This window comes from Symphalangus syndactylus, chromosome X (assembly GCF_028878055.3).
Source record: "Symphalangus syndactylus isolate Jambi chromosome X, NHGRI_mSymSyn1-v2.1_pri, whole genome shotgun sequence".
Classification (NCBI taxonomy): Eukaryota; Metazoa; Chordata; class Mammalia; order Primates; family Hylobatidae; genus Symphalangus; species Symphalangus syndactylus.
Window position 1 is genome coordinate 17,344,559 of NC_072447.2, and position 16,669 is coordinate 17,361,227.

A 16,669-nucleotide genomic window follows, 5' to 3' on the forward strand; every position below is an offset into this window, starting at 1 on the left:
TCCCCCTGCAGCTCTTTCCAACATAGCATGTCTTTCATTTATTACCCCTTTGGCTTAGCTCTGGGATCACTGAGTTCTGCCAGCTAGCATGATGTTAAATCCATGCCAAGCTTATGCGTCCGGTATTTCCAAGTGGCTTTCGAGAGGGGTCGTGGAGACAGGCAAGAAAACACACAAGGCAGCATTGTGCAAATTCAGTGTCAACTCCTTATATCTGCCCCACATCCCTTTCTAATTCAAGGCCACTCAGCTGATTCCTGCAGAGACTTTTGTTCCACGGTGGCTTTCCACCTTCCAGTGGTACCTCTGTAGCTGCCCTGGATCACTGCGCCATCAAAAATCTCCTTCAATCAAACCAGCCTCTGAACGCACTCGACAAGGTCCTGCATGTTGAAGCCTGCAATCTGCAAATCTGCACCATCTTTCTAAAGCTGCCTGGTGCTTACATTTTGAGAAGAGGATGAGGTTAATTATTAGGGGTGGAAGATAAATATCACAGAGCAGCTGGACATGGGGGAGCTTGCAGCGTCAGCAAATCATGGACACTCACCCTGCTACCCAAAGAGAAAAGGGAGCCCTGGAGACTTGAGCAGAAGGTTGAGTATTTATAAGAAATGCCTGTGTGGCACTCTGGGGCCACCGGTAGATATTTCAGAGGCAGGCATATTTTCCATAACAGACGACTGTTTGGGTGGGCCGGAAGTGGAGTCGCTATGAGTAGTCAGAATAACATTCCAGGACTGTAAATGCTGAATGAGCGTGTGTGTGTGTGCACACACACACAGACACACACACACACAGACACACACACACACACACACAGAGACACACACAGACACACACACACACAGAGACACACACACACAGACACACACACACACAGACACACACACTCACACACAGACACACACACACACAGACACACAGACACAGACACACAGACACACACACACAGAGAGACACACACACACAGACACACACACACACACACACACACAGAAAGCGCCACCTTCCTCAAAGAGAGGAAGTCCTTCATTGTTGAAGAAACCAAAATAAAATGACTTGTGGTTTTCCCCATGTCCTCTTGCGTTGTAAGTAAACACCTTCATAGAGATTCCGTTTCTCCAAACCCTATCGATTCCTCATTCCTTGCAGAAAAATGCTGGTACATTTTTACCCCAGGAGGCACAGCCACCCCAAAGCCACACAGCAATGGACACTTAAGAATAAGGTAAGGTTGAGTTTTTTTACTTTTATTTTTATTTTTTGAGACAGGGTCTCCCTCTGTTGCCCAGGCTGAAGTGCAGTGGCGTGATCTTGGCTCACTGCATCGATCTCCTGGGTACAATAAATCCTCCCACCTCAGGCTCCCAAGTAGCTGGGACTACAGGCATGCACCACCTGCCTGGCTAATCTTTTTATATTTTTTTGTAGAGATGGGGTTTTGCCATGTAACCCGGGCTGCTCTCAAACTCCTGAACTTAAGCAATCCACTAGCCTCAGCCTCCCAAAGTGCTGGGATTACAGGCATGAGCCACCACACCTGGCCTCTTATTTGTAATGTTTAAACTTTTTTTATTTTTATAGATTTAGAGGATACCAGTGCAGTTTTGTTACATGGAGAGATTGCAGAGTGCTGAAGTCCGGGCTTTTACTGTAACTATCACTCAAATAGTGTACATTGTATCCACTGGGTAATTTCTCATCCCTCACCTTCCTCTCCCCTCCCTCCTTTCCCACTCTCCAATGTCTCTTATTCCACTGTCTATGTCCATGTCTACACAGTAGCTCCCACTTATAAGTGAGAACATGGGGTGTTTGTCTTCCTGTTTTTGAGTTGTTTCACTTAGGATAATGTCCTCCACTTCTATTCATGTTGCTGCAAAAGTCATGATTTCATTCTTTTGGGGGGCTGTGTAATATTCCATGGTGATATAGTTTGGCTGTGTCCCCACACAAATCTCATCTTGAATTGCAGCTTCCATAATTCCCACGTATTGTGGGAGAGACCCAGCGGGAGATAATTGAATCATGGGGGCGGTCTCCCTCATAATGTTCACATGGTAGTGAATAAGTCTCACGAGATCTGATTTTTTTTTTTTAATTATACTTTAAGTTCTAGGGTCCATGTGCACAACGTGCAGGTTTGATATATAGGTATACATGTGCCTTGTTGGTGTGCTGCACCCATCAACTCATCATTTACATTAGGTATTTCTCCTAATGCTATCCGCCAGACCCCCACCCCCCGACAGGCCCCAGTATGTGATGTTCCCCACCCTGTGTCCAAGTATTCTCATTGTTCAGTTCCCACCTATGAGTGAGAACACGTGCTGTTTGGTTTTCTGTCCTTGTGATAGTTGCTGAGAATGATGGTTTCCAGCTTCATCCATGTCCCTGCAAAGGACATGAACTCATCCTTTTTTATGGCTGCATAGTATTCCATGGTGTATATGTGCCACATTTTCTTAATCCAGTCTATCACTGATGGACTTTTAGGTTGGTTCCAAGTCTTTGCTGTTGTGAATAGTGCCACAATAAATATACTTGTGCAAGTGTCTTTATAGTAGCATGATTTATAATCCTTTGGGTATATACCCAGTAATGGGATTGCTGGGTCAGACAGTTATTCTAGTTCTAGATCTTTGAGGAATCACCACACTGTCTTCCACAATGGTTGAACTAATTTGCACTCCCAACAGTGTAAAAGCATTCCTGTTTCCCCACATCCTCTCCAGCATCTGTTGTTTCCTGACTTTTTAATGATTACCAGTCTAACTGGTGTGAGATCGTATCTCATTGTGGTTTTGATTTGCATTTCTCTGATGGCCAGTGATGAGGAGCATTTTTTCATGTGTTTTTTGGCCACATAAATGTCTTCTTTTGAGAAGTGTCTGTTCATATCCTTTGCCCACTTTTTGATGGGGTTGTTTGTTTTTTTCTTGTAAATTTGTTTGAGTTCTTTGTAGATTCTGGATATTAGCCCTTTGTCAGATGGGTAGATTGCAAAAATTTTCTCCCATTCTGTAGGTTGCCTGTTCACTCTGATGGTAGTTTCTTTTGCTGTGCAGAAGCTCTTCAGTTTAATTAGATCCCGTTTGTCTATTTTGGCTTTTGTTGCCATTGCTTTTGGTGTTTTAGTCTTGAAGTCCTTGCCCATGCCTATGACCTGAATGGTATTGCCTAGGTTTTCTTCTAGGGTTTTTATGGTTTTAGGTCTAATATTTAAGTCTTTAATCTATCTTGAATTAATTTTCATATAAGGTGTAAGGAAGGGATTGAGTTTCAGCTTTCTACATATGGCTAGCCAGTTTTCCCAGCACCATTTATTAAATAGGGAATCCTTTCCCCATTTCTTGTTTTTGTCAGGTTTGTCAAAGATCAGATGGTTGTAGATGTGTGGTGTTATTTCTGGGGCCTCTGTTCTGTTCCATTGGTCTATATCTCAGTTTTCGTACCAGTACCATGCTGTTTTGGTTACTGTAGCCTTGTAGTATAGTTTGAAGTCAGGTAGCATGATGCCTCCAGCTTTGTTCTTTTTGCTTAGGATTGTCTTAGCGATGCAAGCTCTTTCTTGGTTCCATACGAACTTTAAACTAGTTTTTTCCAATTTTGTGAAGAAAGTTGTTGGTAGCTTGAAGGGGGTGGCACTGAATCTATAAATAACTTTGGGCAGTATGGCCATTTTCATGATATTGATTCTTCCTATCCATGAGCATGGAATATTCTTCCATTTGTTTGTGTCCTCTTATTTCCTTGAGCAGTGGTTTTCAGTTCTCCTTGAAGAGGTCCTTCACATCCCTTGTAAGTTGGATTCCTCTTAGTAGCAATTGTGAATGGGAATTCACTCATGGTTTACCTCTCTATTTGTTAAAGGTGTATAAGAATGCCTGTGATTTTTGCACAATTGATTTTGTATCCTGAGACTTTGACAAAAACTGGAAGCATTCCCTTTGAAAACCAGCACAAGACAAGGATACCCTCTCTCCTATTCAACATAGTGTTGGAAGTTCTGGCCAGGGCGATCAGGCAAGAGAAAGAAATAAAGGGTATTCAGTTAGGAAATGAGGAAGTCAAATTGTCCCTGTTTGCAGATGACATGATTGTATATTTAGAAAACACCATCTTCTCAGCCCAAAATCTCCTTAAGCTGATGAGCAACTTTAGCAAGATCTGATGGTTTTATAAGGGGTTTCACCTTTTGCTTGGTTCTCATTCTCTTCTTGTCTGCCACCATGTAAGATGTCCCCTGCTCTTCTGCCATGATTGTGAGGCCTCCCCAGCCACACGGAACTGTGAGTCCATTAAAACCTCCTTTATAAATTACCCAGTCTTGGGTTTGTCTTTATCAGCAGCATGAGAGCAGATTAATACACATGGTGTGTATATATACCACATTTTCTTTATCGATTCATGCACTGATGGACTCTTAGGTTGATTCCATATCTTTGCTATTGTGAATAGTGCTACAATAAGCATATGAGTGCAGGTATCTTTTTGATAGAATGATTTGTTTTCCTTTGGGTAGATATCCAGTAAGTGGGATTGCTGGATGAGATGGTAGTTCTGATGAGCAAACTTTCTAAACCCAATAAAACCAAGTTTTTCCCAAGAAAGCAGTCCCATAGCTACAGATGGCAGAATTCCCCCCTTCCTGTGTACATGGCCCAGTTCTGGTCTTCTTTCCAAATATCTGAGAGATGGAAAGCTTTTTTCTACCCACTCAGTGATGTCGAGAGTCAAATCCCTAGGTAAAATGAGCTGCCAGTGAATTGTGCTGATGAGCATTGTAGGAATCTGCAATGGTGCAGTGGCATCAGGAGCCTGCCAAATGGGGAATGAGAAGGTTTCTTCCCAGAAGAATTTCCAATCAGCTGGGTATTGACAGGCCAGAGCATTTAGTCCCATGGATGGCTTGAGTTGCTTCATCCAAAGAAATGTTGGAGAGAAGTTCATTCTCATCTGTTGTGTAGAAGATCACTCTACACCTCCAAGACTCTGGTTGTCATTAAAGACCCATCAAGTCTGCTGTCTGCCTCAGAGCCAGATTCCAAAATGCCCTCAAGCTGTCTTCAAGCTTTCTGCCCACAGCTCTGTAGCCAATTTGGGGCACGTGTACCGTCCGCACCCAGCAAGTGAAAATGCCAGTTAAATAAGCAGGCGTCTGAATTCAATAGGCATGCATTCTCTTTCCACAGGGCAGATAGGGGATGCAGTGGAATGAATGTCTATATCACCTTCCCCAAATTTATGTGTTTTGGAATCCCAACCTTTACTATCATGGTGCTATGATCTGAACGTCTGTGTCTTCCAAAATTCATGTGTTGAAATGTTCACCTCCAAGGTGATGGTGTTAGGAGGTGGTGCCTTTGGGAGGTAATGAGGTCATGAGGGTGGAGCCTCATGAATGGGATGAGTGCACTCATAAAAAGGGACCCAGAGAGCTCCCTTGCCCCTTCTACCATGTGAGGGCACAGCAAGAACATAGTGTCATCTATGAACTGGGATGGGCATAGCACCATGTATGAACCAGGAAGCCGGTCCTCGCCAGACACTGAATCTGCCACAACTTGATCTTGGACTTCCAGCCTCCAGAACTGGAAGGAATAAATTTATGTTGTTTATAAGCAACCCATTTTAATGTGTATTCATTATAGCAGCCTGTAAGGCTAAGACAGATGGTATTTGAACATGGGGACTTTGAAAAACAGGTCATGAGAATGGAGCCGTCATGATGGGATTAGTGCCCTTATAATTAGAGACACAAGAGAGTTCGTTCCCCACCCTCTCTCTCTCACCACCATTTGCAGACACAAGAAAGTAGCCACCTGCAAACCAAAAAGAGAGTCCTTTCCAGACACTGGATCTGCTGGCACCCAGATCTTGGACTTCCAGCCTCCAGAACCATGAGAGATTGATGATCATTGTTTTAGCCACTCATTGTATGCTGTTTTATTATAGAATCCCAAGTGGACAAAGGCAGGGAGGAATATTATCCGGTTTCTCCAATGGTTGTCATTAAAGATCCATCAAGCCTGCTGTGTGCCTCAGAGCCAGATTCCAAAATGCCCTCAAGCTGACTTCAAGTTTTCTGCCCACAGCTCTGTAGCCAATTTGGGGCATGTGTACCGTCCACACCATTCCATGACCTGGAAGTTGGCATGGAAAACAAAAATTGCACAATCTCCCTCATACGTGGAATCTAAAAAAGTCAAACTCATAGAAATAGAGAGTAGAATGGTGGGTGCCAGAGGATGAGGGCATGCGGTGTATGTTGGTCAAAGGGTACAAAGTTTCAGTTAGACAGGAAGGATAAGTTCTGGTGATCTATTGCACAACAAGGTGAGTGTATTTGTTTGTTCTGGCATTGCTGTAAAGAACTGTGTGAGACTGGGTAATTTATAAAGAAAAGAGGTGTAATTGGCTCATGGTTCTGCAGGCTGTACAGGAGGCATGGCTGGGGAGGCCTCAGGAAACATACAATCATGGCGGAAGATGAAGGGGAAGCAAGCATATCTTACCATGGTGGTGGAGGAGAGAAAGAAGGAGTGAGTGGGGAGCTGCCACACACTTTTAAACCATCAGATCTCATGAGAACTCCCTGACTATCACAAGAGGAGCAAGAAGGAAGTCCACTCCCATGATTTAATCACCTCTCACCAGGCCCCTCCTCCAACACTGGGGATTACAATTTGACATGATATTTGGGTGGAGACACAGAGCCAAACCATATCAGTGACTGTAGTTAATAATATATTGTAGATTTTTAAATTGCTCTAAAAATTGGATTTCAAATGTTCTCACCATAAAGAAGTGACAAATATGTGAAGTGATGATTATTTTAATTAGCCTGATTTGTTAATGCCACAATGTATAAATGTATAAAAATCACATTTTAACCCATAAATATGTGCAATTATTATTTGTCAATTAAAAATAAAAATAAACTGAAAACTAAAAATAGTAAAGGGAGTTCCCTCCATGAAGGATCAATGAGTACATGCCATAGATTTAATTTTGGCAGCAAGAAACAAGAAGGTTGCAACAGTCCAAACACTGTGTGATAAATGGTTGCTCTTAAAAAGATTTTAATAGTTTGCCTCAATAAGCTAGGACATAAGTTATAATCTATTAGGTAGGAGTATATTCATTCAGTGGCTCACTGTTATAAACAGCTTCATCCTACTTACCCAAGAAGGTTAGTTTTCATGAAGACTGCTCATCTGAATAAATTTGGTTGCAAATACTAATTATTGAAATTAATGGATACCTACTGTGGATGTCTATTGTTCTAAGTATTCAACACATATTCAGGTGGGTTTCATCAATGACTAAAGCAAGGCTCTATTAACCTATTTACAACCAAGATGGCAGCCCACTGTGAGACTCATGATGGTGGCCCACTGTGAGACTTCTCTCCCCAGACTCGTAATCGCCATTCTACGTTCTATCTACATGAGCTCCACTTTTTTGAGTTCCCACACAGGAGTGAGAATATGCACTGTCTTCCAGTGGCTGGCTTACTTCACTTAACATCATGACCTCCAGTTTCATCCACGTTTGAACAGTTTTAATCAACATGAAATTCACAAGAAAGCGAAACAGTGGAAAGAGAGGACTGCAATCAATTGCCTTGATCAGAACCTGATCAAGAACTAGTCACCACTTTGGAAAGCACCATCTATAGAAATCCTCCTGCTGCTATTTGAGTTGCCAACACAACACACCAGTGTTGGCAGTTCTGGTATCTATCTCTATCTTTAAATCTAGAGCAAACCTGTGGGTCTTTTGTTCCATCCCTACCTTATCATTTACCTATTAAAATGCCATGGTGTTTTAAAATAAGAGTTGCTTTCCTGTTACATTTCTGTTTTACATTGCAGTTACAGCCTCAAATACATGTTTGAAAATTATTTGTGCAGGTGTGTTCATTATCAGTGGTTTTCATTACATTTTTGTAAAAGGAATGCTATAAAACATTCACCATGAAAGAGAGTCTAACTCTGAGAAAATGTTCCTTGGAGGCATTAACCTATTTACAACCAAGATGGCGGCCCACTGTGAGACTCATGAGAATCAAAGTGGGCTGCTATCTTCATTGTAAATAGGTTAATGGAGCCTTGCTTTAGTCATTGATGAAACTCACTTGACTCTGATTTACAGGTGTATGTTGTTATTTGCAGCTTGCTGAATGGGGAGACATACAGAGGTTTAGAAAGTAGTCTGTGGACTACTACCTCTTCTTCTTTATGTAGTTATAGCTTGCCCAAGTTATATTCTGATACCATTCTTTCAATTTTCTTAGATCTTCTCTTTTGTTCTTTTTAAAATTTTATTATTATTATTATTATTATTATTATTATTATTATTATTATTATTTTAGAGACAGGATCTTGCTCTGCTCCTCTGGCTGGAGAGCAGTGGTGCAATCATGGCTCACTACAGCCTCAAACTCCTGGGCTCAAGTCATCCTACTGCCTCAGCCTCCCAAGTAGCTGGGACTAGAGGCGCATGCCATCACACCTAGCTAAATTTTTTAGTTTTTTTGTAGACACAAGGTTGCACTATGTTGTCCAGGCTAGCCTCAAACTCCTGGCCTCATGCAATCCTTCCACCTTAGCCTCCCAAAGTGCTAGGATTTATAGGTGTGAGCCACTGTGTTCAGTCTTAGATTTTCTTAAAGCCTGGAAATGTTTGATCTCTGTGTCTTATATTGTAATGTTTCAATTTTTTTAAGTCCCTGTGTGGATTTAATCTGCAACCCCACCATAATATGTTAAATCTTCACAGTGTCCTCATAAACTGGCTGCTCCTTTCTGAATTCCACCCATTTAGTCAGCTGAAACACAGAAAGCTTTGGTATATATAAAGAAAAAAAGGCAGGTTGGTCCAGGAATGACTCACAGTCTTGTTTACTAATTAGGTCATGATCTGAATGAGATTTGATGAGAGAGATTGCAGTCCTAACCAGTGGTTCTCAATGTCGAGGGAGCATTAGAAGCTTATGGAGGGCTTGTCAAAACACAGAATGCTAGGTCCCACTCCTTCTCATTTGGTGGGTCTAGGGAAGGATTCTAGAATTTGCATTTCTACCAAATTCCCAGGTGATGAGGCTGGTCCAGGTACCACACTTTGAGAACCACTGGGAAGACTGAAGGAAGTAACATGGGAGTTTTTCTAAGACATTTTATTTGTAGCCAATGAAGAAATCTTATAGCCTTCTCCCTTTTGAAACTTTGTGTGCAGGCAAGCAGGACCTGAAAGACTTACCCAACAACAGCTGTCTTGGACTATGTATTATAGGACCACTGAGTCTGTATGCCCACTGTGCAGTAACAAACCAATACACTGAGACAGCAGGGTTTGCAGCAGAGAAAGAGCTTAATTATTGCAGCACACTGAGTGAGAAAAATGGGAGGATATTCTCAAATCTGTCTCCCTGTGGAGTCCTGAGCTGTAGTTTTTAAAGGCATTGTAGAGGATAAGGGGCTGGAAAATTGGGGTCATTGACTGCTTTGGGTAAGGAGGATGAAGTCATCAGCATATGGAAACTGCATTCTGTGGTGAGTTAGCTTCTTGTGGTGTCCTTCAGACCAGCTGGCGTCAGTAGTTTCATCAGTATGCAGAACCTGAAAGAATATCTCAAAGGGAAAACTTGTTTCATAATGTTGAAGTTGTTATCTAGAAAGCAGTTAAGGGAACTCTAATCTAGGGTCTATGTGATTCTAGGACAAGAGGCACCAAACAACTATGACAAAGCAGGTCAGGGAGAAAGCTGACCTCAAGATGAGTGTTGAGTGTGCTGTGAGCTTGGTTTATTTTCATTTCTCCCCTTTCTTTTTCCCCTGTTAAATTTTATAAAGTTTATAGGGATGATTTCACATGTGTGTTGATAGTTCAAGATGTAGCTCTGCCCTACTATGAAAAGTGCAGAAATCCTTCTCACAAAGATCATAGAATGAGTAAAGGTTTGGAAAAGTAGATTCAAGGGAAGTTATCTTTCAAGAATAAAACTAGGTTGTCAGCAAGACAAGACCATATAACAGGTCCATATAACCACATGTGGGCTAAGGAACATGATATATTACCTGTTCTTGGTTCTTGTATCACCAGGACATAATTTAGGGACCAAGCTTTAGAAAACTTAGCACAAAAATTCAGGGAGGGAGGAAGGGAGTAATATATTAACAAATTGGAAATAAACTGAAATTTTATCTTTCAGAGAGATGTGCAGAAATGATGGATTCCAGGGTAGAGACCAGATATGGCCAACAATTTGGGAATGAGCTCATGAAGAGAACACATTAGTTAATTATGAGAAAATTGCTATTAATTGCACACAGAATGCTGAGCTAAAATGATGGTAACCTGTGTTTAAAATGTATAAAAATTAGTGTGCAGGCACTGATTTGAAGCATGCTAAATGAAACTTTCCTTCCCTACAACTTGGCCTGAGATCCCACCTTGCTTGATTTTTGTTTCCCCCTTCCCCCACCCCGGATGCTTCCACCAACATTCCTACAGGTTTCTTGGGAGCCCTTCCTCTCAGGGTCTACTTCTGAGGAATCACATGGATATAACAAGGCTTACAAATAAAATGAGAGGGAATCTGAGTATTTTAAAAAGATATAATTGTATTTTTAATTATTTTAAAGAATGAAATTTAAAATTGATGAAAATTGGGTTTTGCTTTTGCTTTTAGGATGGATGTATTGAATACCCAGATTCCTGTTTTTCTCTGGGAATTTTACACGTGGGAGGCATCTAATGCTGGCCATGCACCAGCAAGAACTGCACATTTATTCTAATTTTAGTCCAGGATCTGCAGAAGCACAAGCCTTGCCATGGTGCTTCCTCAGAGGATGTCAACTGAATAAACAGAAAAGTTTGACTCAACATTGCACCTTTCCACTGTACAAAGCAGTTTTCACTCCACTGTGGCTCCAATAGCAGGAGAAAGAACTGATAATTCAAGAACCTTGCTCTTTCTTTCGTCCAGCCACATGGCCCATTGATGGAGGAAGCCAGGCACCCAAAGTTCTGCTTATACAGAAGGAACAGACAAAGAAGTTTTAGAGACCTAAAGAGGAGAGTCTTCATACCCATACTTCTTAGGAAATAATTAATGTTTCCCCTTTGTCTCAGCAAAGGAGATGACATTATACTTTTTTTTAAGAAAGGAAATATTTTAGATTTAACAAAATTTAGTTTTTCATAGTTTAGCTTGATTAGTACATATTTTTTAATAGACTTTATTTTCTAGAGCAGTTTTAAGTTCATAGCAAAACTGAACACAAGGTACAGAGAGTTCCCCAGACCCCCTGTCCCTATAAATGTATAGCCTTCCTCAACATAAATTTATCAACAATGGAATGTTATTCAGTGCTAAAAATAAACGAACTATTGAGCCATGAAAAGTTATGTATCTTTGTTGTACCAGTATCTATATCTATCTTGAAACATATAAAACGTATCTAGAAATATGTTGAAGTTATATATATAATATTAGAATGGAATATATATATCGGAATGAAATATTTTCTATATATTTATATATAAATATATAAAATATATGTATATAAATTTTTACATAAATATATATTTACATATAATATATAAATTTATATAAATATATAATATAAATATCATATATAACCTATATATATTTTGTATAATATACTTACTTATTAAATATGAATATCATATGTAATATAAATATATATATAAAACCTATATTTGCCTAATGGAATACACGAATGTAGGTTTAAAAAGTTTGTTATGAGTATCTGCTATGGTTTGAATGTGTCTCCTAAAAAGCATGTGTTGGAAACTTAATTCTTAATGCAACAGTGTTGGGAGGTGGAGTCTTTTGGGAGATGTTTGGGTGATGAGGACCCCACTCTCATGAATGGATTATAAAAGGCTTTGAGGTTGTGAGTCTGATCTCTTGTTCTCTCTCACCATGTGATGCCTTCCCCATGTGAGGAGACAGCAAGAAGGCCCTCACCAGATGCAGCCCCTTGATTTTGGACTTCCCAGACTCCAGAACCATGACTGAAATAAATTTCTGTTCATTTTCAATTATCCAGTCTGTGGTATTCTGTTACGGCAGCACAGAACGGACTAAAATGTTATCTCTTGGTTGACATACCCCTTAATCATGGTTCTCATCTTTTCCAGCCAGGCAAAATGACACTTTCAGCCATAAGAAATGTTCCCTATCTTTCCATCTTCTCAATTCAAAGACCTCACTTTTCCTGCTAATTATTCTAGTAGATTTTCAATGCTCTCTCAGAAAAAGCAATACATTTTGTGGCCCTATATTTTGCAGAAATCACCTCATAAATTGTTCAATGCATAATTAAACAAAAACTTTATTTCTGCATTGCTTAATATATATATGTATGTATTGAACCAGTTAAAATTGTGCATTCAGAGTACATTGTCTGGAAGGCCATCCATGTTGTTGCTTTTCATTATGACTGACATGCCAGGAACCACACCAGAAATCCTAAAGGTGATAATAATTATCATTCACTATGCAATAAACCCAAAACATCGTTGAGATTTGTTGTTTACAGGCAAGAGTGCAAAACTCAGCTTCATCTCTTCCTAGAAGTGCCACATAAAACTAGTTCTCTTCTCTCCCTCAACTTGGGCTTGGGGCCATGTAGTGCATGCACACCTCTGGGGTTTTCTGAAAGACTGTAGACTTCAGTGCAAAATGCCCAGCCCAGTGCCTAGCTCAAGATACTCAGTCAAGAGTCATTAATATTATAAGTAATGTTAAGGAAAATATCAGAAAATACACATTAAAATATGGTTATTAAGGAAAATTTCAGAATGGAGCCACTTTATTTGACCCAACAGAGACATGACATGTTTAGAAGCCTTCCGTTTGCATGAACTATTGGGAAAGCAGCTACAAGTTGATGTTGGATCCCGGTTAAATGCTGAAGTACATATACTAATTCTCCTGTTTCTGTGTCAGACTCTCTGCAGGAGGATCAAGGAGTAATAAAAAGAGCAGAATATCTGCAGCTGCCAAGACCTCGGCTCTAATTCTAGATTTGCAGCCCATGGCTGCACAATAGGCACAAGAATGAACCAACGTGACCACCAAGGAAAGTGGCACAGCTGAGCTGCACCCACGTCTGACTCCAAGGGACCAGCTATTGATAGCTATTCACCATCTAGTTTCTGTGAGTCCTAGTCCGCACATGGAAAATAGGCAAATATTATCTGCTTCATCAGGTATTCCTGGGAACCTAGAGGAAGCACTAGCCAATATCATTCACTTAGCATACCGGAGTTATCTTTCCATTTTCTTAATTCAAGAACCTTGCTCTTTTTGCCAGTTATCTTAGTAGTTTTTCAGTGACCTCTCGGCAAAAGCAAGATATTTTGTAGCCTTATCTTTCGCAGGAGTCACTTTATAAATTGTTCGATGTACAATTAAACAAAAACTTTATTTCTGCATTGCTCAAAGAATATATATTTCATTTGTTATAAAATATTATAGCATTCAGCTAAGTCTCATACATTTATTTATTTATTATTTATTTATTTATTTTTATTTACTTTTTCTCTCCAAATTCTATTTTATGTTCAGAGAGTTCATGTACAGGTTTGTTAAAGGGATAAATTGCACGTCACGGCGGTTTGGTGTACAGATTATTTCATCACCCAGGTAATAAGTGTAGTATCCCACAGGTAGTTTTTTGATCCCCACCCTCCACCCTCAAGTAGGCGTTGGTGTATATTGTTCTCACCTTTGTGTCCATGTGTACTCAATGCTTAGCTTCCACTTATAAGTGAGAACTTGTGGTATTTTGTTTCCTGTTCCGTTCCTGTGTTAATCCGCTTAGAATAATGGCTTCCAGCTCCATCCATGTAGCCGCAAAGAACATAATCTCATTCTTTTTATGGCTTCATAGTATTCCATGGTGTACATGCACCACATTTTCTTTATTGTCTTCTCTTAATAGGCATCTAAGTTGATTCCTTTTCTTTGCTACCGTGAATAGTGCTGCAATGAACATACACGTGCATGTGTCTTTATGGTAGAACAATGTATATTCCTTTGAGCATATACTGAGTAATGGGATTGATGGGTCGAATGGTAGTTCTGTTTTCATTTTTTGAGAAATCTCCAAACTGCTTTCCACAGTAGCTGGGCTAATTTACATTTCCACTAACCGTGTATAAGTGTTCCCTTTTCTCTGCAATCTTGGGAGCATCTGTTGTTTTTGACTTTTTAATCATAGCCATTCTGACTGGTGTGAGATGGCATCTCATTGTGATTTTCATTTGCATTTCTCTGATGATTAGTAATATGGAGTATTTTTTCATGTTTGTTGGCTGTGTGTTATGTCTTTTTTTTAGGTGTGTCTGTTCATATCCTTTGCCCATTTTTTCTTTTTTTTTTTTTTCCTTTTTTTTCTGAAATAGTATCTTGCTCTGTTACCCAGTGTGGAGTGCAGAGGCATGATCTTGGCTCACTGCAACCTCTGCCTCCCGGATTCAAGCAATTCTCCTGCCTTAGCTTCCCATGTAGCTGGGATTACAGGCATGTGTCACCATACCTGGCTAATTTTTATATTTTTAATAGAGACAGGGTCTCGCCATGTTGGCCAGGCTGGTCTCAAACTGCTGGCCTCAAGTGATTTGCCTGCCTCAGACTCCCAAAGTGCTGGGATTACAGGCATGAGCCACTGTGCCTGGCTGTTTGCTCATTTTTTAATGTGGTTGTCGAACATTTCTTTGACATCAACACTGTACACTGCAACAATATTGGTAAGTGTTTATATATATTATTTTGATTATTTTTTGCCTTAATAATGCTCTCTTGTCACTTCCATCATAGGATTCCCTTCTGTCTGTCTGAATGTTTTCTTATCCAGGCTTCATCTGGTCATGTGTTATTGCATGACTTTTGTTAAATCTTTTAGTATCCTTGCTCTACGTGGCTTCCGTTATTACACATCTTCTAATAAAATGAGAAAATTATAATGAAGGGTTTTTCAAATCTTATGGCAGTACTTCTTGTTCTGCCTGACCTTCCTTTGTGCTCTCATGGTTACAGTTACCAAAAAATAAAATAAAATATCTGATGGACTGCAACTGCATACAAGTATATAATTCATCTCGACCTCTTACTTTACTAGTGCACTTACTAGAGATTTCAGCTCCAGCATGATTCATTCTATAGGCATGTGGAGAGAGCTTTAAAGAGATTTGGGAGAAGTGCAAGCTTTTGTGGGCTCCACCCTTAACACTGAAGCCATGCACCAGGCCCGAACGAGCCCAGCTTGCTTTATTTATCCTGGCAAATTAACTGGCAGTGGGCGGTTGTTTTGTGGGCATAAGGCTGCACCAAGATCAATTAAACCTTTCAACTAATGAGAATGTCCTTCATCTCATTGAACGTATACCATTTGTGATGATGAAAACGGAACACATTGAGTCTCCCCTCTCTTGCAAAGCAAACGTGATTTTTTTAACCCTTCTTAATTTTTCTCATGCTGATTTTGTGGCTGACAGCGGGAGAAGCAGAGTCTGAGTCACGTCCGTGGACTCAGTAAAAGCTGCACCCTGAGGTTGTCTCCATCCCTCTGTGAGTCTTTGTCATGAATACCCACAGGGACCCATGATTTCTGGGCTTTCCTTGCAGTGGGCTGTGGTGCCCCCAATTCCTGCTGGATGACCCCATGGGCCATGAATCACAGTGGGGTCTCAGCAGTAAAGTCTGCAATTCTGCAGGCCAGCTGGGACTGTTCCTCTGCCTGTGGTTCCCTAAGCTGATTTGAGCGCACTTTTTGACAAAGGCAGATTCTCTTGTTTGAAGCTGCATTGCCTCAGTTGGGGCTAATTAAGGAAGGTTTTATAGGAAGCTAATAAACCTTTCAGCAATCTGCAATCAGCGCACACTTGGGATTATAATAATTGGATCTCAAAACCCAAATAAAAATTCCCAGTGTACTTCCTTCAACACTTTGCTCTGTGTCTCCAAATCCTTTTTGTACCTGGCTACGGTTTCATTTTTGTCCTCATAATCTAAGCTTTCTTCTCTTTGTGTCTTTGGCTTTGAACATACTAATAAATATTGAACAGTCAAAGAAACTGAACTTTAAAATAATGGAAAAGAAAAAACATCTTAATGTGATTGTTTCTGAATCTGGTGATACTGAATGGAGATCTGTCTTTGTTATTTTTAATTATTTGCATGATGCCCTCAATTCATTATCTAGAAAAACAGTCCCCCTTTCAACCTCCCCACTCTGGTTGAATGAGACATGTTACTCACAGTCACTCAGGTTCAAACATTTTTTGAAACTTATATTTCCTTTTTTACATGCAGACAATCACCAAATTCTAGAGAAGCTCTCATATTTTGCAACTATTTTTTGTAATTTCTATTTTCTCTAGAACCACTTTATATCAAACTTTTATTAATCCTTGTCTAAATCATGACAATCACCTCCTAACTATTTTTGACCAGGTGGCCAATTAATTTTCCCTAATGAAAATCAATCCAACGCAATCCCCTATTAATTTTCCTGAAATTTCTCACTGATCTGACAATCACCGCCTAACTAATTTTTATGAGGAAGCCGATTAATTTTTTCTAATGCAAATCCATCTAAGTCGCCATGCCTCTTTTAATGTT

At 40.1% G+C, this 16,669-nt stretch overlaps 1 long non-coding RNA gene across 1 annotated transcript; it reads left to right on the forward strand.

Annotated features, from left to right (window-relative positions):
* The first annotated feature begins 497 nt into the window (after window positions 1–497).
* On the forward strand, window positions 498–13,491 carry LOC129475187 (uncharacterized). Its single transcript, XR_008654772.1, has 3 exons — window positions 498–596; window positions 1,156–1,231; window positions 12,992–13,491. It is a non-coding gene; the product is annotated as an uncharacterized lncRNA (long non-coding RNA).
* The last annotated feature ends 3,178 nt before the right edge of the window (window positions 13,492–16,669 follow it).